Genomic DNA, 22,276 nt, shown 5'->3' on the forward strand with positions numbered 1-22,276 from the left:
ATGCTGGCTTTGAACTGGGATCTGGAGATCTCAGCCTCTTGAGTAGGTAGGATTATAGGCGTGAGCCACTGCACTTGGCTCCTCCTCAAAGATTCTTATTGGAAAATTGCCACTGGTGGCCCAGTGAGCCTAGAAATAACCAAGTGGGAAGGAGACAGGCCCACTGTATTGTCAAATGGTTAAGATGATGGGCTTTACATTTCTATCTTGCCTGTAACATTTACTAGCTCTGTAGCTTGAGTAAGTTACTTAAACCAACAAGGCCTCAGCTCCTTCAAATGAAAACCAGAAATTATAAAAAATATCTACCCTTTAAGTTTGTTCCAGGACTGAATTCATGTACATGAAGTACATAGATAGAGAAAACATTCTATATTTGATATTATTATTTTTTTCCAGAGTCAGTGTTCTCTTGGGGGAAGATCTTAGAAAGATATCTGACATTGTGGACCTTTTGATAAAGCATGGAACAGTTGGTTTGTGTCATCTCTTGGCTCTACCAAAAGCTATATTACCTCACTATAACTGAATAATCATAATTTCAGTTCTAGTCCATAGGGTCATTTAGAAGCAAATATGAATCAAAATGTGAACAAGCTTCTCAACATTCAGTAGTGTACAATCGTTATACAATAAGTAGGCCTATAATTACTATTGAAATAGTGAACTAGTTTTAGGTTCCAAATAATTACTACCTTTCTTGTGCTATCTGAGGCTGTCCCAAGGGGGTAGTTACTACATCTTACAGATATATAACCACATAATTAGAAAACATTATTGGACTATTTATTTGCAGATATACTTAACCTAAACTTGTCTATACTAATATAGATCTGCAATGAGAATATAGATTACATTGTCTCAATGAGATATGGCCTTTTCAATAGTCTCTCCGAGACCATAAGTATTTCTGGGAAAGGAAAAAAAATGATGTAATGGAGAACAACAGAGGAAAGTGGGAATAACAAGAATACCTTCATATGTCTTTTTAGCTCAGAACTGACAGGCCCTACTTAAATTACTGTTCCACATCTGTAATGAGTTATATGCATGTGTCCCTCTAAAATTTATATACTGAAGCCTAACATCCATGTTAGAGAGCTTGAGGAACAGGTAAATTTGAGAAAGTGATTAACTCTGGAAGATTTAACACTTACATATGACACAGAACCTTTATAAAAAGAATTTAGGGAAGTGGTGAAGCTTTTTTGTCCTTCTGTCATTTCTGCCAAAGAGCTGAAGCCACCACGCTGGAAGTGGAGATGGTGGTACCTCATACACTGAACCTTGATTTTGGATGTTTCAGCTTCTGGAACTGTGAGAAATACATTTCTATTGCTTATAAATTACCAGGCTAAAGTACTTCGGACTAGGAGAATCTCCCTAGGACTACAAGCACGAGTATTCTTGTCTTAAGTGGAGCTTGAGTATTCTTGTTTCAGAGGAGCTAATGCTTTAATGGCTGTGTATGTCCATTTCAAACTGTATTGATTTTATAGATTTTTTCCAGTCACCAAGTTCTAAAATACATAATAATTCATTCCTACAAGCATCAGAAAGATAAAACTCCTTGACTTTGAATCGGTAAAATATCTGAAAGGTACAGAAACATATACAAACATACGTTAGTGGGGCCGGGAGTTTGGCCTAGTGGTAGAGTGCTTGCCTGGCATGCACGAAGACCCGGGTTCGATTCCTCGGTACCACATACATAGAAAAAAGCTGGAAGTGGTGCTGAGGCTCAAGTGGTAGAGCTCTAGCCTTGAGAAAGTCCAAGGACAGTGCTCAGGCCCTGAGCTCAAGCCCAGGACTGGCAAAAAAAAAAAAAAATACGTTACTTACATAGCCACTGTTTCTACCTCAGGATATTTCCTTCAAGCTATCTACTCTGCTCACACACATTCATAAACACATAACCTATAGGAATTACTCTGCAGATAGCATTTTAAAGCCTATATTTTGCTTGACACTTTGGAATAAGAATTTCCATAGGATAGTGTTCGAAACAGGACAATGAAAAGACAGTAAGAATAAGGTGTTATTGGCAATATCTAATCAAGTTATGAACATGTACATTAGGTATACTCCAAAGATTTGAAGGCTGACCATTAAAATATGTTAACTGTAAAACGTGTATGCAAGAGTTGGGAGCACACAGCAATAAAGTGTGATATTAGATAAAGGATGACTGATCTTCATGATTTGTTTTCATAGAGTAAATTTGATTCTTGTTGACATTTAAAGTCAGAGACTTCAATACACAGAGATGAGGTATTGGGACCAGGATTGTTTTCAAATCCAAAGCTTCTTGTCCAGCTGCAACACACCATGTAATTGTAGCTTTTGTGTCCAATATTGAGGGGACTTTCTAGGGATCAACTTTCATAACCTTCGCAAGCAAACACACAGATTGGCCCACTTCTCTGCATATGTGAGACAAGTCAAGAAAGGACATAAAGGTGGTACTGTTGACCTATCACTAAATAAGAAACTTAGTTATATTGTACAATACAAATTACAGAGGCTCACTTTTGAAGAGCATGTATTATCTGTCTGTCTGTCTCTCTCTCTCTGCTAGAGATTGAAGCCAGGGCCTTGTGCATGATAAGTACATGTTCTACACTGGAGTTATATCTCCAGTTGTAGTGTAAAAATTTCTATGCTTTATGAGCAGACATAAATCAGTATGAATTTGATAAGGGCTGTTATCAAAGAATAAATAGAATCCAAAAATATTTAGAGGAAGAATGTAAGTATCATGTTTAAAATCTCAAGACTCCTTAAGAAACTTAAAAGAGACACTTAAGTGTCAAGGGATATATAAGAGGACATGCAGATGTATACTATGTTCAGTATCAAAGGAAAAGTGATCTTTCCTGTGTGTGTTTTTCTTCTTCTATGTATTTAATTTATGATTAACGTCATTAACCCTTCAGAGACCATGTTAACTTCTAGAATGTATCCAGACCACTCTGGTACCTTCTAAAGTCTAACTGATCTTATCCGGAACGTCTAAAACGCTTGTCAGTTTCCATCTGTGTATCAATAACCAAACATTTTCTTTTTCTTTTTGGTAGGTCATAGGACTTAAACTCTGGGCCTGGACGCTGTCCCCGAGCTCTTTAGCTCAAAGTTACAGCCCTACCCGTTGAGCCACAGCACCACTTCTGGTTTTCTGGTAGTCAATTGGAGATAAGAGTCTAAAGACTTTAGTGCCTGATCTGTCTTTGAACTGTGATCCTCAGATTTCAGCCTCCTGAGTAGCTAGGATTACAGGTGTAAGCCACTGTGCCCAGGCAAAACATTCTTTTTTTTTTTTTTTTTGCCAGTCCTGGGCTTGAGCTTAGGGCCTGAGCACTGTCCTTAGACTTTCTCAAGGCTAGAGCTCTACCACTTGAGCCTCAGCACCACTTCTGGCTTTTTTCTATGTATGTGGTACCGAGGAATCGAACCCGGGTCTTCATGCATGCTAGGCAAGCACTTGAACCACTAGGCCAAACTCCCGGACCGGCAAAACATTCTTAAAGAAAAAAAAAATGTGCAGGGCATTGGTGGCTCATACGTGTAATCCTAGCTACTCAGGAGGCTGAGATCTGAGGATTGTGGTTCAAAGCCAGCCCAGGCACAAAAAGTCTGTGAGACTCTTATCTCCAATTAATCACCAGAAAACCAGAAGTGGTGCAGCGGCTCAACATGGTAGAGCATTAGCCTTGAGCTGAAGAGCTCAAGGAAGGACAGCACCCAAGCCCAGAGTTCAAGCCCCACAATCAACAAAAACAGAAAAAAGAAAAGAAAAAGAAGTGTTGGAGGGCTGTGGTAATTACATAGTATATCAAGGAGAACAATTAGGTCAGTGGAACAGCAGACTCAGAAGTAAGTAATTATGTAACAGTCTTATTCTGACATAGGTATTGTAAATTCAATGGAAATGGAGAAGTCTTCAATATGATGTTTTGCAACAACTGGATATTCACATTGAAAAGGGTAGTAGGCCTTCTTCTCTCTATATGTAGAATGATATTCTGAAATATACATATCAATATACAAATCGATATGAAAGCCAAAACCAGTTTCTTAAGAAAAAGAAAAGCAGCAAGACATGTGAAAGGGTATCAATGTATGTGCATTAATGCACCTTCTATATGGCAAATATCATGTAACCCTTTTATTAATTACAATAAAAATATAAAAAAAAGAAAAAGAAAAGCAGAAAATTGTACCCAGTTACAACTTAAAACATTCATAGAAGAAAAATGGAGTGCAAGATTACATTTATTCAATATTAACTGAACATATTCTACTTGTTACCAAGCAGTGTGACATGAGATGAGGATATGCAAGTAATTATCCAAGAACATGAAAGGTGACTGAGAGAATGGGAGAAAAAAAAGTACCTGTAAAGTCTAAACTCACATGTAAGAAACACAATTTACAGTAACTATACAGTACTCTACAGTAGCTCCCTAGCAGCATAAATAATTGGCATTAGTCATACTGACAACAAATGTTGTCTACTATAAACTTTTGTCATTCTCCAGAAAGGTCTGCCTCCCAAACACCAGCTCTAAATTTCTGAGGCTTAACTGTATGAGATGAGATTTTAAACTTATGATAACTTGCTGGCTTTTGACCTGCCTTTTTGATTTGAGCCCAAATAAACACCATGGCTATGCAGATAAATTGAAGCAGTATGAGAAAGTCAAAGACCAGGATGGGTAAAATCTGGACTGTGCTGGCCTCAACAACCATTCAAAAGCATGAGTGTTTGCCTTCTTAGTTTCTGCATAGCTCACGGCAGTACTCACCTTATTCAGCAACAGATTTTGAGGAAAGCAGTATGAAATCAGTTTGAGAGAGTCCAGTAAGCAAAGACCAAAATGGTAGATCTTTCCCTCTCTCCCTCCCCCCTTCTCTTTCTTTTGCCACTCCTGGGGCTTAAAATCAGTGCCTGAGCACTGTCCTTGGGCTTTCTCAAGGCTAGAGCTCTACCACTTGAGCCACAGCACCACTTCCAATTTTTTTTTCTATGTTTGTGGTACCCAAGGAATCGAACCCAGGTCTTTGTGCATGCTAGGCAAGCACTCTACCACTAGGCCAAACTCTCAGCCCAGAGGCTCTTTCTGTAGGGATGAGAAGGCTCAGTTGTGTCTGAGATTTTAATATAGATAATGGCATAGGCTTCCCCCCCCTTCTTGTGTTAAAGCAGATTAGAGTTGTTGAATATTAAGGAGTTCTAAAATAAGAGATGAGAATTTGTTTGCAAGGGTGACTGGCTCTTTATGACATTCCAGAGGAACTAGAATTATTAAAAGAGGTGTATGGCTACAATCCCAGAGACAAGGTGCCTATTTCTGCTGACCACATTGTTTTGTAGGTACATGAATTGACTTGACACAGATGGATGTTTGTATTATCTAATAAGTTCAGCAAAACAGCTCTATAAGAAGAATGACATGGGGAGAGAGTGTGGGCTTGCGATATACCACAAATAGGATGTGATGGTGTTAGGAAAGTTATTTAAGTCTGGAAGCCTCAGGTCCTTCATCTATGAAGTGAATGATGCCCTGTGGGAGGCTGTGATAGTCACAGACAATGTGGGTAAAGCAGCAGGCACAGTGTACTGCATAGAGTAGACACCTGATAAATGGTTGCATTTGCAACAATAATTAACATAATGTACTGCCATTAATGGTTTTGTAGGGGGATGGGGAACAAAGAGAAAGTGCATGCTATGAATTGTTTTTGTTGGATAGATGCCATATCAAATGGATTTTAGCCTGTTATATGGAATGAAGTCCAATGAGAGAAACAGAGAAGGAAAGACAGAATGAGGAAGGAGGGGGAGGAGAAGAGAGAGAAAAAGGGGAGAGGGGAGGGGAAAGGAAAAGAGACTTGAATTAGAATATAAAATAATATGTACTGAGTTGAGGACAAGGAAAAAGAAGGAAAGGTGTTCTCTCACACCCAAGAAACATTGTTACTAGACTGAATGTGCCTGAAGGAGGCTAAGGCTTCACTGTTTCATTTATTTTCTTTTACCCTGTTTGTAATCATCATTTTGTACTCTGTCAGTCTAATCAAATGGCTCCACCTAGCAGGCATCCAATTCATATTTACGAGATGTACACCCGAATCAAAGCACTGTACTTAACTTGCAGGTGGAGTTGATAGTAAACACAGGAAAAAGAAATCAGCCATAGGGCTGTGAGGACAGTGTCAAGCCAGAGCTCTCATGCACAGAAGTGCCCTTTGCCCAGGCAAATGAGTCACTACACTACCACACTGACATTGTCTCAAATCCATTCACAAGGATCATTGCCTAAACCAAGCAACAATCTCTAACAAATCTTGACAGGAAAGATCTGCCTCAGTTTGTTATCCTATCCCCCTATGAATCCATCAGAGTCATGAAATAATTGCACTGTCTCATTCTGAACTAGGTATTCTACATAAATTTGATGGATAAATCCCCCGGACAACCCTACGAGAGGATTTATGGTCTGTATGAAGAAAACGAACTTCACAGAGCCTGAGTTTCTGTTATAGTCAAAAATCGACTTCAAGTAGAACATACAAATTCAAATTCAGTGAAGTTCGCATGTCCTAGCGCATGCCTCATAAATGTTCACAGGTGAGCACAGCACACAACCATGACTGGTAATCAACAAGATCCCTTGTGCTTCTTTCCAGTAACTCTCCCCCCAACCCCAGGGTAACAATAATCCTGACTTCTAGGCAATTGTATGAGCTTTGCCCAGAACATTCTAACCTATCTGAATTGATTATTCTGTTGAAGTCCTACTTTTCTTGTTTGTGTCATCCATTTAGAATGTCCCAATACTCTTTGTAAAGTCAACTAGTGTTTTATATATCTTTTCTAATTATGATTATAAACTCCACAAAGCTAGGCTGGTATTCAGGTTGAGTGTCTCTTATTTAAAATGCTTGGGATCAGGAATATTTTGAGTTTGGGGCCCCTCCTTCCAACTTTGGAATATTTATAAATATAAAAATGAGATATCTGCCAGGTGTGGTGGCTCATGCCTGTAATCCTAGCTACTCAGGAGGCTGAGATCTGAGAATGAAGGTTCAAAGCCAGCCTTGGCACAAAGAGACCAGAGACTCTAATCTCCAATTAAGTACTAGAAAACGGAAGTGGGTCTTGGCTCAAGGGTAGGGTGGTATCCTTGAGCTGAGGAGCTCAGGGACAATGCCTAGGCACAGGGATAGGGTGGTAGCCTTGAGCTGAAGAGTTTAGGGACTGGGACCAGGTCAAGTTCAAGACCCATGACTCACACACACACAAAAAAGAGGTATCTTAGATATGGGTTTCAAGTCTAAGCAAAAAACTTTCATTTCACATACATTTTATATATGAAGCCTGAAGGTAATTTGATATAATATTTCAAATACTTGGGACATGAAGTCAGGTATGAAATTCCTTCCCTGTAGAGTCAAGACAGGATCCAATGCTCAGGACTTGAAAGTATTTCAGATTTCATACATTTAGTTTAGGGATGGCTGACCTGGGTTTTCTTACAGTCCCCTTGCACAGTTTTGGGTTTTTTTTTTTGTCCTTGGACTTTCTCAAGGCTAGCACTCTACCACTTGAGCCTCAGCACCACTTCTGGCTTTTTTTTTTTTTTTTTGCTATGTGTGTGGGTGCCGAGGAATGGAACCCGGGTCTTTGTGCATGCTAGGCAAGCACTCTACCACTAGGCCAAACTCCCGGCCCCCCCTTGCACATTTTACATGGACGTTATTACTGAGCAATATATGTACTGTACCCAAGAATGACTTTCTGCTATGCTGTTTTAAGCACTTTTTGTATTTTATCTCACTTAATACTTCTAATAGCACAATGAAATAGGTACTACCATTATCACCTTCAAAGGATGACAACACACAGCTAGGGAGGGATGAAATTAAGGCTCAATCCTAGACCTTGTTACTTTACTTACTTGTAACTCAGCCTCTCGCCCTTTTGCAGTTTGAACCCAGGGCCTTATGCCTGTGTGCTAGACAGGAGTGAGACTGCTGAGCTATACCTCCAGCAGTGTTTTTAGATTACACTTTTGCTTTCCACTTGACAATCTGAACTGCAATCCTCCTACTACAGGCTTCACATTCATCCCACCCTGTTTAGCTTCCCTTGTAAGGCCTAAATTAATTTTGAAGTTTGATGAACTTCAGTAAAAAGTTATTGTTAAGCAGTCTCCATTTTGTAAAGTTCTGAGAAATCCCCTAACTGCCTCTTCTCAGGAAAACTGCAAGATGCTCCATCAGCTATTTACTCAGAGATTTAACAAGGACATTCAAAATTAATCTCTAGGACAGCAACTGTGTTCCACAGCTAGCAAGGACACCTAAAACTAAACTTCTGCGGGTAAACTATAACATCAAAACCGGTAAGGAATTGTGGAATGTCCCTATGTAAAGGTTAACTAAAACATGAGGCTGTGAAAATGAAAACTAAAACTTGTTTATTCTGTACTTTAAAAGCTGTGCTAATTCTGTACTTGGGGCCTCTAAGCATCACTGGTTTGTTGGAGGACCAAGCTCGAGCTTGTTAATAAATGGCTCTTTGTGGCTTGCATTGGTCGTGGACTCTGGTGGTCTTTCAGGGGGATTGTAAACTTTGGGCACAACACCCTCTATAGAGACCGTCCTAAGGACTTCTCTGCCTGGCTCTTCTGGTACGACAATCCCCAATCTCAGCCTCCTAAATATCTTGGGGACAAGTATATGACACACACTTCCAGCTATGGGTTGAGGATTAGTCTCATGAACTCTTCTTCCCTGGTGGGTCTCAAACTTTGATCCTTACATTTTTAGCCTCCCAATTTGCTAGGACTGCAGGCTTTCCTTTTCTTTTTATAAACTTTTTGTTGTTGTTGTTGCTATTGAAAATATAAATCGGAGGCTAGGATTTTGGCCTAGTGGTAGAGTGCTTGCCTATCATGCATGAAGACTCAGGTTCAATTCCTTGAAGTGGTGTTGTAGCTCAAGTGCTAGAGCTCTAACCCCGAGAAAGTCCAAGGACAGTGGTCAGGGCCCTGAGTTCAAGGCCCAGGACTGGTAAAAGTAAAATAAAATAAATAAAAGTATAAAGCAAGTTGGGTGAGGTGGCTCACACCTATAATATAGGCTACTCAGGAGGGTGAGATCTGAGAAGGCTCAAAGTCAGCCCGGGCACAAAAGGACCCGAGACTCTTATCTCCAATTAACATCCAAGAATGTGTGTGTGTGTGTGTGTGTGTGTGTGTGTGTGTGTGTGTGCACATGTGTGTGTATTTGCCACAAGTCTACACTGGTGAGCTGTGTATATTGCGTTGGTGTAGTTATAATCGACATATCTGGATTGCATCTTGGAAACATTTACAGATGGGTTCTTCACTGTGATCTGATGGTGACAAATCATTCCTTGAAGTTAACTGGGTGAACTTCTTCAAAACTTGAGTCAAGGCTGATAATTTTTTTAAGGTAGATACCATATATAAGGAACATGGTCTTTAGAGCTAGAAATCTGAATTTGACTAACTCTTGCTGAATGCAATCTTTGGATACAAGGCTGTACAATTTAGCTTTAATTTTCTAACCCATCAGGAAGTGACTAATAGTCTATCTCCTGTACATGGTTGATAAATGATACAATGTATTGAAAGTATTATATCTTTAGCTACTACTATTATGATAAAGAAAATGGCTTCTATCAATTATTAATGTCTTTCAAATTGGTCCAAAAGGACTTCCCAAATGGAAATTTAGTATTGTTACTGTCAGTAGTCCCTGTCAAGATTTATACTCTTTCTAGATTCATCAATCTAGCTCAGACTCAGAAAATTAGTTTTATAAGAATTTTGAGTAGATGAAAACACAATTATAGAACTCATGAGCTAAAGTTTTTTTTAGGGCATTTACTTATTTACATGAAGGTGGAGGGGACTGACTGGAATATGTTGTATACATATTATATACATGTATTTCACAATATGATCTCTTTCTATAGCTAATTAAAAAATATATGCCACAGCAAGACTAGACACTATGTTGAAAATGAATTTGTTGAAAATGCAACTTGTAAAGAAGTTCAGAAGGCAAAAAAACTGGGAGAAAATGAGAGAACAGGTGATACTATTCAAAAAGAAATGTACTTGTTACCTGACTTATGTAGGTGTAACCCATCTGCAAATCATCTTAACAATATAATAAAATAAAAATGAGCTGATTTGCCAGGATAAACTTCAACTAATTGCTGAATTTAATTCAGTTAAATGGCTGTGCTTAGTAGGAATTGTCATTTAAATGCCAAATAATTATGTACATTAAATTTCACTGACTCCTATAATGTAAGCCAAGGCAATAAAGAAGCTGTTTTAAGGGCAGGGAACATGGCCTAGCGGTAGAGTGCTCACCTAGCATGGACCAAGCCCTGGGGTTCAATTCATCAGTACCACATGCACAGAAAAAGCCGGACATGGTGCTGTGTGGCTCAAGTGGTAGAGGGCTAGCCTGGGAAAGCTTAAGGACAGTGCCCTGAGTTCAAGCCCCAGGATGGCAAGGGGCGGGGAGAGAAATATATATGTCCTGCCTTCAAGAAAGAAAAAGCAGCCAGTGGTGCTAATGCCTGAAATCCTAGCTAGTCAAGAGATTGAGATCTGAGGATCAAGGTCAAAGCCAGCCCAGGCACAAAAGGACCTGAGACTCTTATCTCCAGTTAACCTCTAGAAAATGGGAAATGGGGCTTGGCTCAAGGGTAAGGTGGTAGCCTTGAGCTTAAGAGGCTGAAGAGCTCAGGAACAATGCCCAGGCCCAGTTCACGATCCATGACTAACACAAACACACAGAAAGAAAGAAAGAAAGAAAGAAAGAAAGAAAGAAAGAAAGAAAGAAAGAAAGAAAGAAAGAAAGAAAGAAAGAAAGAAAGAGCAAACAAAGAAACAGTCATCTTTCTCTGTGTGTGTGAGTGTGTGTGTGTGTGTGTGTGTGCGTGTGCAGTCTTGAGGCTTGAACTCAGGACCTGGACTCTGATTCTGAGCTGTTTTGTTCAAGGCTAGCACTCTACCACTTGACCCACAGTTCCACTTATAGCATTTTTTTTTCATTTGTACTTAATTGGAAATACGTTTCATGGGATTTCCTGTCTAGGCTGACTTCCAACTGCAATCTATAGACTCAGCCTCCTGAGTAGCTAGGATTCTAGATGTGAGCACTGGCATCTAGTAACTATCTTTTTCTCCTTCCCCTTCTAGTCCTTCAAAGCCATATTCTGCTTATCCATATATACAATTATGTGTATAGTATATGTATATATATATTTATACACAATGTGATCATAGCTTTTCCTTCCTCCTATTTCATTGTTCTTTCCAACATCTTCTGTTCCATTCTCCACCCCGCCCACCCCTCCCCCAGTATCTTCTTTACCTGATTAATATCAGGCATGATTCAAAAAGGAATAGATATTTAACTATCTTCTAGGAAATGAATTTAAGTTTTAGGCTCACTTTCCTTTTTTCTCCAAGTCCTTTATGTATCCTTGCTGTTTAGCTCAAATTCTAGCCCAAACCTGCCACAAGAACTAATACTTGCTCTATACAAAACACTCAAAGGATATCAGTGATACCATTTGGCTTCATTGTGGAAAGCAGAGAGGTAGTCATAGAACCATTTGGCACTTATAGGAAAATACTTTTAAAAAGTCAAACAGCAGATTGAGTGTCAAACTTTCCGAGCTAGCCAACCTCACAGGAGTTTTGGGATTGTAAGGAAAGGATGTGAATCACTGGACCCGGAAAGAGGACACAGGAAGAGGAACAGAGCTTTCCTGTCCATCTTTCCTGTGAAAGGGCTGTCAGGGCCATGCAAACAGCCAGGGTTCTGAGTTTCTCTAGCCCTTGTTTCCTAACTACAAAATTGGGGTAAAAGTTGAATATCAAAGAAGATAATATATGTACAAAGCACATAAAGGACTTTAGAGCCTGGCATGTAGTAAGTACTCAGAAACATTAGTCATAATTAGCTTGTTAACAACTTGAATAGTTATCAAGAAGCCAATTAGATGTCTCAATTCTATAGAAGCTAATGTTTACCACTGGTTCGTAAATTTCCCACTGCTGATACAGTTCACCAGCGTGTGGGGAGGACTGGTTTGCCACGGAGGCCTGTCTGTCTGAAGTTCTGCATAACCTTGACTGTTCATAGGCTGGAACTAAGTGATTCATGATGAACAGTTCACAAATACTGTCTTGTTATTACCACAGAGAGTGCAAGAGAAAAAGAGTATAACAAGTAGGCACATGTGAAAATGGCAGCTGTCCTGGTAATGACTTATCTGATAGTTCTACCTGTATACACTTCCATTTTAACCTTAATTCATATGTTGTGCCTTTCACTTATGTATCATGCAGAGCAATGTGATATTCTTCATTCTTTCTGGTTCAAGGAGGGTGGCTTACATGATTGACTTTCACCATAAAAACTAGAATAGCTGGGCGTGGCGACCCACACCTGTAGTCCTACCTACTCAGGAGGCTGAGATCTGAGGATCATGGTTCAAAGCCAGCCCAGGCACTAAAAACTTATCTCCAATTAGCCACTAGAAAATGGGAAGTGGGGCTGTGGTTCAAGTGGTAGGGCAATAGCCTTGAGCTAAAGAGCTCAAGGACAGCACCCAGCCCCATGACTGACCAAAAAAAAAAAAGTAGAAGACTATAAAACATTATTAGAGCATGATGGATTTGTTGTCTTTAAACAGAGTAATTTCCCTGTCATTTGACAGCCCCCTCACTGTCAAATGAAGCTCCAGGAATGAACTGAATTCTCTGGTGGCAGGACAGGTCTTCCAACTATAATTCAGGGTCACATATGTTCTCCTTGCCTGTTGCTTTTCCAAAGTTGCCAGGACATAAAACAATTTCAGAACTACTGTTCTGAATGTCATCTGAATGGAGGATTCCCAAATGAAATACCACTACCTTTGGCCAAGCCTCTTCCTGTCTTTACCTCTGACTCCATGGGAAATACACTTGTATTATTCAAAGGAAGCAGTGAGGACAAAAATGAATAGCTCCTGGTTGTTCCCCTGCCCCCCCCACCCCCCTGAAGGGTAACTTTCCAACAGATTTTGTATTCTTCTATATGCAATCCTGATAAAACAGAGTAAGGCTCTTGAATTCCATAGGATATAGGAGACTGGCTTCATATACACATTTCACAGAGTGGTAGAACACTAACCTTGAGCTGAACAGTGCAGAGACGATATTTCTTTTTTTTTTGCCAGTCCTGGGCTTGAGCTCAGGGCCTGAGCACTGTCCTTGGACAGTGCTAGAGCTCTACCACTTGAACCTCAGCACCACTTCCGGCTTTTTTCTATGTATGTGGTACCGAGGAATCGAACCTGGGTCTTCATGCATGCTAGGCAAGCACTTTAACCATTAGGCCAAACTCCCGGCCCATCAGAGACAATATTTCTGCCCAGAGTTCAAACCCCATGACTGACAAAGAAAAAACAAAAAAAAAGAAAGAATTTCAGAGGACCCTCGCCTGCTACAGCAACAAGAAAGTGTTAGGGTACAAGATAACTAATTTAACCACTAGTTGAGTCTGTGTAATCCTCAAAAGTAAATTTAAAAAATTATACATATAAATGAGAAGATACAGAAGTACTGGAGAAAAAAATATTGAAATGCAATAGCATTTGATCAAACTATGATTCAGCAAATTCTACAACTATCTAGACTTGACTAAATGTTTCAATTAATAGGTAACCTTTTTTATAGATTAGATCCAACATTTGACATCGCTTTTGTTTAAAACTCACAATAACGATTATAAACTTATCAAGGGCAGTATGCTTTCCATGAGATTTCACTATGTTACATAGTACTGTGAAGCAAATATGATTTCTCCCATTTTATTGATAATGACAATGAGACTTGACAACTTCTTTGGGGGAACATTTGACACCCAATTTCTATTTCTACAGAACCAGGAAAAACAAGTATTTAGGGCAAAGAATAAGGAAAGGTTATTTTAGTGGACAAACCAAATAAAGTGCTCTTATTAGAAGACCAGGTTGGTCTAGCTGGCTAGCACTCTTGTATCCAGCTCATCTGAATTTTGTCTCTCTAAGTGGAATACAATCCCCTGTGGACAAGGATTTGAAAGTACTTTCTTAATGATGTAACCTCAGCGTCTACAAAATTGCTGTGGGATCAATGGGAGTATCTCAATGAAATCCCTTTGTACAATTAATTTAAAAAGTAAACAAGAAAGAAGTTTGCTTTGTAAAGAATTTTGCCCAAATGTTTCCCTAACACTAATCCCCAAAGAGGCAGATCCCTAGTGTTTGCTTATACCAAGTTTCTCAGGAGCTGTCAGGGGACATGGAATAGAAAAGTACCTTTGTTCTGTGTATTTTTGTAAACAAATAAGGAGCAGCCAGCCTGTTCATTGAGGTAAAGTATATGGACCCATGGCTTTGCTACTTGTCAACTTAACACAATTAGTTCCAGGTCTGTGGGTAAAATGGCAAACCACATTGGCTTCCTAAGCGGATAAATGAGAGAGAGAGAGAGAGAGAGGAGGAGAGAGAGAGAGAGAGAGGAGAGAGAGAGAGAGAGAGAGAGAGAGAGAGAGAGAGAGAGAGAGAGAGAGAGAGAGAGAGAGAGAGAGAGAGAGAGAGAGAGAGGAGAGAGGAGAGAGAGAGAGAGAGAGAGAGAGAGAGAGAGAGAGAGAGAGAGAGAGAGAGAGAGAGAGAGAGAGAGAGAGAGAGGGGCGCGTGTGCATGTGCACTCAAACAGGAATTTGTAAGTACTTGTAGTACCTGAAGATTGAACTCAGGGTCTTCTATTTACTAGGCAGATACTCTATTCAATTCCTTTGTATGCTGGTTAGTTTGGGAGGTAAGGTCTCTCTTTATGTTTGGGCCAGCCTGGGTTTCTACCCTCCTACTTGTGCTTCCCTTTGTAGGAGCTGGTGATGACAGACACATGTCAACACAACCAATCATTACCTGAAATGGTGTCTTGATAATTAGCCTCTCAACACATATATAACATATACAGACCTTGAACCATGATCCCTATCTCACAAGTATCTAGGATTACAGGCTTAGGACCCACTACTGGCTATTTTGGCTTTCTAAAGCTTGAGATTTCACAATTTCTTTCTTTCTTTCTTTCTTTCTTTCTTTCTTTCTTTCTTTCTTTCCTTCCTTTCTTCTTCTTTTTTTTTTTTTTTGTGGGTCATGGGGCTTGAACTCGGCCTGGGCACTGTCCCTGAGCTCTTCAGCTCAAGGCCCACTTGAGCCAAGCCCCACTTCCCATTTTCTAGAGATTAACTGGAGATAAGAGTCTCATCTCAGGTCCTTTCGTGCCCGGCCAGCTTTGAACTTTGATCCTGAGATCTTAGTCTCCTGAGTAGTTAGGATTACAGGCGTGAGCCACCACACACAATTTCTGTTGAAACAAATCTCTCTGTCAGTCCCCTAAGTTATTTCTATAAATTGCAATCTCAATAAGACCAAAAGGAGTCCTATCTTGTAATACGGTCTAATCTCCCCGAAGGCTTCCTGTTCTGGCTGATGAATAGCCATCATACCTCCAGCCTAAGGGATTCTCCCTCTGCCCTCTCTTCCTCAGTACCATATACATAGAAAAAAGCCAGAAGTGGTGCTGTGGCTCAAGTGGTAGAGCTCTAGCCTTGAGAAAACCCAAGGACAGTGTTCATGCCCTGAGCCCAAGGCCAGGACTGGCAAAAAAAGAAAAAGAAACATGTCCTTACTTGTAAAACCCAGCAGACAAAATAGAATAGCCCTTATGGGCAAAACTAATTTTCCTCTTCCTTTTTGTCTAGACTTCCATTCTATGTACTTTTCAATAAACTTTTTCAAGGCCTTACCTCACTTCACAGATTCTTCCATAAAAGGTGATCAGTCCAATCAAAGAAAAGAAAAGTCTACCTATTGACCAGGTCAACTGTAAGAATTTGGGGATTTTGCTTTAATTTCCTGTAGCACACAGTATTTTAGATATGGGATATGGGAGCTAAAGGAAGAAAAGAATTGCAGAGAAAACAAACTTTATATGATTCTTGGACCCTCCATAAAGCCTGAATTAGCCAAGCTTTGGTCATTTACCTGAACATGGTGCTAAGTAGCTTTTCCATAGAGACAACAGTGAAAAAGCAGATGGTGTATGAGACAAGACAGAATTTAAAATACACATCATAAAATAGATAATAACAAACTGAAACAAGGATGGTGAAGTAAACTAAACTAAATGGAAATCTTAAGGAACCCAGACCTGCAGTCCTTACCCAGCCTGAAGATCAGAGAAGCCTTCCCAGGGGAAGCAACAGAGATTTAAGTATAAATAAGGGTTGGATAGACACACAAACAGGGTTGTCTAGCGCTTTGTAAATCAAATTTCAGTAAATTCAATATTTTAAAAACGAAGTATGGAGAGACGTGAGAAAAATTCTGGAAATCTTCAGGTCTTTCATTTTACATATAATGGAATTAATATCCCCAGATGAGCTGCCAAAGCCACTCTTAGCAGGGACTAGTCTGGGCTTTTGGCTTCCAGCTCAGTGCCTTTCACTATATAGCAAAGGAAAGTTTCAGAGAATACTAGAGATTTCAATTTTGTAATGATGAGTTTAGGTTGGGCATAACACACTTTCAAAACTCAACTTTTTAAACAAAAATACATTGCTGCTTCCAAAGAATGGCTCAGGGCTGGGAGCATAGCCTAGTGGTAGAATGCTCGCCTCGCATTCACAAAGCCCTTGTACCACATACACGAAAAGCCAAAAGTGGTGCTGTGACTCAAGTGGAAGAGCAAAAAGTGTCCAAGAACAGTGCCCAGGCCTGAATTCAAGTGCCAGGGCTGGTCCCCCCCCCCCAAAAGAATGGCTCAAAATGTCATTTTGACCAACACATATTTATAAACCAGAAATAAAGAGTAAACCAGGCAGACCTTTCTGTCTGATGTCTATGTGCAAAGTGAAATAAGTTGAAATAAGTTGTTACAGTACTATGGTTAGTATATCTATCACCAGAGTTTTAGGGCAAGAGCCCTGTCTCCCAAAAGACTGGGCATTGCTATCAGTCCCAAAAGAGAGAAAAGAAAGGAAAGTTAGAAATTTGATCCATCTTCCCTGTATGGAGGTGAGCCTTATGATTAAACAGAGGTAGAAGGACAGCAGCTGGTAGCTCAGGTCTGTAATCCTAGCTACTCAGAATGCTGACATGTAAGGATGATGGCTTTAAGCCATTTTATGCAGAAAAATCTTCAAGACTATTATTTCTGATTAGCCAGCAAAATGTGGTGGAGGTGTGTTAAGTGGCAGGGCACCACTCCTGAGTAAAATGTCAAGCTAGTGCCCACAGCCCTGAGCTTAAACCCCACTGGTACTCACGTGCACATACACAATTGTGGAGGAAATGAGGCATGGGACAGAGAGTTATGCATACTTAAGTAGTGTTGGCCAAAGGTGTGGTGTCTGGCAGACATTATCTCAGGATTGGTCGGACAGGGCCCTCTCAAGAAAAGAAAGTCAAGTCTGTCTGGAAGGATGCATTCAACACTATTCATAAGATGTTTTTCCATTAGTCCTGTTCTCCTCCCCCCCTACAAATGAAATCAGTGATGACTATAAAAGAAAATGGCTTATAGCAAAGGTGACAGATGCAAAATGGAGGCAGAGATTGCTGAGTTCTTATCCTACTTTAACTTCAGGACTGAGTAAGGCTTCTATGCTTTTCAGCTAAAAGCAATTTTAATCCAAAGTGACTATATATAACTTTTATCCATTTATCCCAGAAGAACTTCAATTAACTCCAGACTGATTATTACCACACCTGAGCTTTCCTGGTCCTTCAGAGAGGTAAGCAGGAACCTTTGAGGAAATGGCCTGGTACTTTAAAGTGATTATGAAGCCTCCTGGGAACTTACTACTGCTTAGTAACTTTCCTATTTTCTTTCTTTTTTTGGGGGGGGCAGGGAGGTTGAACTTGGCCTGGGCGCTGAGCTCTTTAGCTCATGGCTATGGTCCTACCCCTAAGCCTTAGCATTGTCTCCCTGTGCTCTTCAGCTCAAGGCTACCACCCTACCCTTGAGCCAAGCCCCACTTCCCATTTTTTAGGGGTTAATTGGAGATTAGAGTCTCAGGTCCTTTTGTGTTATGTTTGGTTTTGAACCTTGATCCTCAGATCTCAGCCTCCTAAGTAGCTAGGATTACAGGTGTGAGCCACTGCTTCCAGCAACCTATTTTGTTTTATTTTTTATTTATTTACTTTTGCCAGTCCTGGGCTTAAGCTCAGTGCCTGAGGACTGTCCTTGGACTTTCTCAAGGCTAGAACTCTACCACTTGAGTCTCAGCACCACTTCTGGCTTTTTCTAAGTATATGGTACCAAGGAATCGAGCCCGGGTCTTTGTGCATGCTAGGCAAGCACTCTACCACTAGGCCAAACTCCCAGCCCCCTATTTTATTTTAACAACAACACTATACCAAGTAAAAAAAAGCACTTCTGAGGGTTGGGAGTTTGGCCTAGTGGTAGAGTGCTTGCCTAGCATGCACGAAGACCTGGGTTTAATTCTTTGGTACCACATACATAGAAAAAAGCAGGAAGTGGTCCTGAGGCTCAAGTGGTAGAGCTCTAGCCTTGAGAAAGTCCAAAGACAGTGCTCAGGCCCTGAGCTCAAGCCCACGACTGGCAAAAAAAAAAAAGAAAGAAAGAAAGAAAGAAAGAAAGAAAGCCCTCCCATCTTCCACTATTGCTTAGCTTTTCTTCTCATAAAACAAAGTAAGAACAGGGTTGGTGGAAGGCTTGGTAAAAGCAGAGGAAAAATCCTCATCTGGTCCATTGTGATACCTGCAAACTTAGAAGCCAATAATGGTGACAATCCAAGAGTCTTTACTATTACTGAGATTAAAAAAACCAACCAAACAATAATAGTATAAAGTTTTCCAAATGTACCCTGGCATGAGATGCCTCATGAAGAAGGAAGGAAATGACTTCATTAATTTCAAATTAAACCTTCCCTACCTTATATCTCTTTTCAAAGGACAAAAGACTAGAAATATCACTTCAGTGAAAAAAAAAAAAAAAACCTCTTTATCTTTGCATGATTCTTAGCCCCTGCCTATATTAATCCCCTTGTCTCTGCAAAGAAACTGCTTCATGTAAACATCACAGGAAAAAAAAAATAAGAGTTGTATCCTAGACAATGAAGTCAGTCACTTATACTAAGGCATTTCTAGGAGGCAGGGGACAAAGCTGGCAGAATTTTCTACCTGTTGCTATAGTAGCAGAAAGAATGTGATTTAAGCAACTCTGCAGAGATCCATATCCAAATCCCTCCAGCTCTTGAAGAGAACATTAACCCTTCACTGTCCTTTCTTGGGAACAGAAATACCTGGAACAAATTCCAGTTTTTCTTAGAGCTGGATGTCACTGCCACAACTTCACTCATTCTTTCATTCATTCATTGCTAATTTACTTAGATTTTATTTGGTTGGTTCCTAGTCTTTATTGACAAATAAGGCAGACATTCTTGGTACTGAGCAAAGAAGGAGGATATTAAATTATTGCTTAAGTAACTATACATTATGGAGCAGCAGCATATATGGGAAACAGGAAGTTTGTAAAAAAAAAAGTCACTGTAAAGATAACAACCTATCCAAGATAACAAGCTTATCCTTTAATTATAGCAGACTATATTCTGAATCACACAATTATTTGATTGCTGGCATATATTAATTTGACAATACCAGGAGAAATACCTGCTCTGGTACTATCACATTTCCTACCAAGTATTATTAGTTCAAATGAGTTCTTTCATCAAACCAAGTTGTCTACAGTAAGTAGAAATAGCATAATGTTTCAGGAAATGACTGCACAAGACTGGACAAATGTGAGGCTGTAATTCTTAATTTAATGTTATCAGGCAATAGAAATAGCAAGTAGGACTCAGAAAGTACAGAAAAAAACGGCACAGTCACAGGGACCTGAGGAAACCTCTAAGACACTCTGGCCTCCACTCCAATTTATTGTTATGGTCAAGGAAGTAATGAAGAAACATCATGGACTACAGTTTAGAAATTATCAAGATTCAGCTTTCTTTCCGCTCTGCTATATAGTTTTGGAAGTTCCCATCTTGAAAAAGCACGTCCTTGTTTCCCATATAGCATTGGTGTAAGGAAATCAGATTCACCACCCCATTCCCGTCAAAGGATAAACTTACTAGGTAATGAGATTCCAATAAGCTTTGATGAAAAAGGCAGCAGCAATCAGATTGTTAACCAAAAGGTGAGAAAATGAGAAGGCTAGTCGCAAAACATGATCTCAGCATGGTTACCTAATCCTTTGTAGTCTGGTTTTCTCAGAGGTAAATGTGATATTCCATATAGATCTATAGAATATTCAGTAGCAGAGCTTGTAAATCAGTGGCCTGAAGTAAAATATTCCTTAAAATAAGCATAATTAACCAAATAGAGGGGTTTTACGGTGACGTTTGCATAGAGGCATCTTATGTACAAATTCGCCCCCTTTTATATTATTCTCTTAACCTGTCACCTTCCTTATCTTTTGACAGTTTTTAGTGGGTTTCATTGTTATATACACACATCCACAAAAAGACATTTGTCTAAACCTCTTTTACCCTTTGCAATGTTGGGCCAGTGGTTCAGACTAGCTAGAAATTGGCTAGTTTCTTTTTCACCTGAGAAACCCAACAAAGGGATGTCATATAAGTAATAACCCAATCCTGATTAACACCCTTCCTTGAACTGGGCAGTAGACAGCCATTGTTAAAAGAGGAGAATATATAGAAGCTTCTCTTTGCTGCTTCCAATCTTGGAGTCTTCATTAAAAGCCAGTATAGTGGACTCGAGCCTTAAAGTCCAGAAGCCAGAAAACGCACTCAATATAGTCAGAAAACAGGCCAGAGATGACAGAAACAATAGATACATTACCAACAGGCCAATTCAACTTCAATGGAGAGCTGAACTGGGACACTATGGTGACCGGAGAACAGCAAAGAGCCAGGACACAGGACCCAAAAGTGGAGAAAGTGGAGGTTCCTAACTGGTGCAATGGCGCTATGCTGGTTCAGACTTAGACTCAGGGTAGGAGGCAGGGTCACAGGAAGCTCCCAGTCTCAAGTACTGGACTGACAAGGCCTAGTAACCTATCATTCAAGTGCTCACCCCAGTCTCCAGAGATGCAGGCACCATCCATTACCTGAGGGAGGAGATTTGGCCCCCTAGCACCAGGAGGAAAAGATACCAGATCTTAAATTTCCATATGTAAAGCTTTCCCCAAGGCTTGTTTTCACACAATCAAACCCCTCCCTGCTCAACTTGAGGCTAGGCATTTGCATTTATGGAATAGCCTCTAACCTCAAGGCTTTCCAGCACAGTGGAGAATCCCTGCCCCCCCCCCTGCCCCACAGCCAGAAGGGCCAATATGTCTGAGAAGCCACCAGCCTCCAGCACCTGGCTAGAGGCTGGTACGACTGCAAAAGTTACCTTATTTCAGCCACCTTACTTCATCATGCCCAGTGACTAACATCATTCACATTTTATAGGGCTAGGTGGGATGGAAATGGAGACCTGCTGTTTATTAGGATTCTAATGGGGTCTCTGCAATTATGAGATAGATTTGGGCATTCTTTTGCCTTTGAAATACCATCCAATAGACAGCTATGAGTCAGCCATTTATATTCTTGTTCGAAGGAACAGATTTTGGTTATGTTGGTCCTACTGTATTCCCAATGCCCACGACTCAATAGTACACACCATGTTCTAAACCCCAAGTGACACTGTCACTGGATAGGTGAAGGCTTGTGAAGTCTTCCCCTAAGAGTAGGAAACGCTTGGGAGGGGGAGGTGGGAGGAGAGAAAGGAGGACAAAAAACATAAGAAGGGACATCAATGTGTGAGATTTGGTGCACCTACTACCTGACAAATGTAATTGTAACCCCTCTATGCATTATCCTGAAGAGCAGGGACTCTTCACTTAAGGTCCCTGACTTGGACTGCAGAGTAAGTATTTTTGGACAAGTCACAATGCTAAGAAAACTGGGCAGAGATTTACTGAGTAAATTAGCCAGCAGAAAAGCAGACAAACAGCAAGGCAGAGACATCTAACGTTAGAATGTGTGTGCTCTAAAGGAGCTTGCTTACTTAATAAAGCTCTGCCATGTTTTCTTGTTGTTTTTTTTTTGGGGGGGGGGATGGCGCCTGAACTCTAGGCCTAGGTGCTGT

At 40.2% G+C, this 22,276-nt stretch overlaps 1 protein-coding gene and 1 long non-coding RNA gene across 5 annotated transcripts in view; one reads left to right on the forward strand and one right to left on the reverse strand.

Moving 5' to 3' along the window:
* The window catches only part of LOC150054766 (uncharacterized), a 75,546-nt gene that overhangs the window by 50,973 nt on the left and 2,297 nt on the right, over window positions 1–22,276 (forward strand). The window contains exons 2-4 of one of the 2 annotated variants that reach the window (XR_016537584.1): window positions 6,441–6,631; window positions 8,263–8,408; window positions 17,829–17,892. This is a non-coding gene — a long non-coding RNA (uncharacterized LOC150054766). Of the gene's footprint in view, window positions 1–6,440; window positions 6,632–8,262; window positions 8,586–17,828; window positions 17,893–22,276 lie in introns of those variants that run through there. The other variant, XR_016537583.1, reaches the window with a different exon arrangement.
* Window positions 1–22,276, reverse strand: part of Ston2 (stonin 2) — a 118,186-nt gene that overhangs the window by 22,167 nt on the left and 73,743 nt on the right. The window lies entirely within an intron of this gene.

This window comes from Megascapheus bottae, chromosome 14 (assembly GCF_031878675.1).
Source record: "Megascapheus bottae isolate mThoBot1 chromosome 14, mThoBot2.hap1, whole genome shotgun sequence".
Lineage (NCBI taxonomy): Eukaryota > Metazoa > Chordata > Mammalia > Rodentia > Geomyidae > Megascapheus > Megascapheus bottae.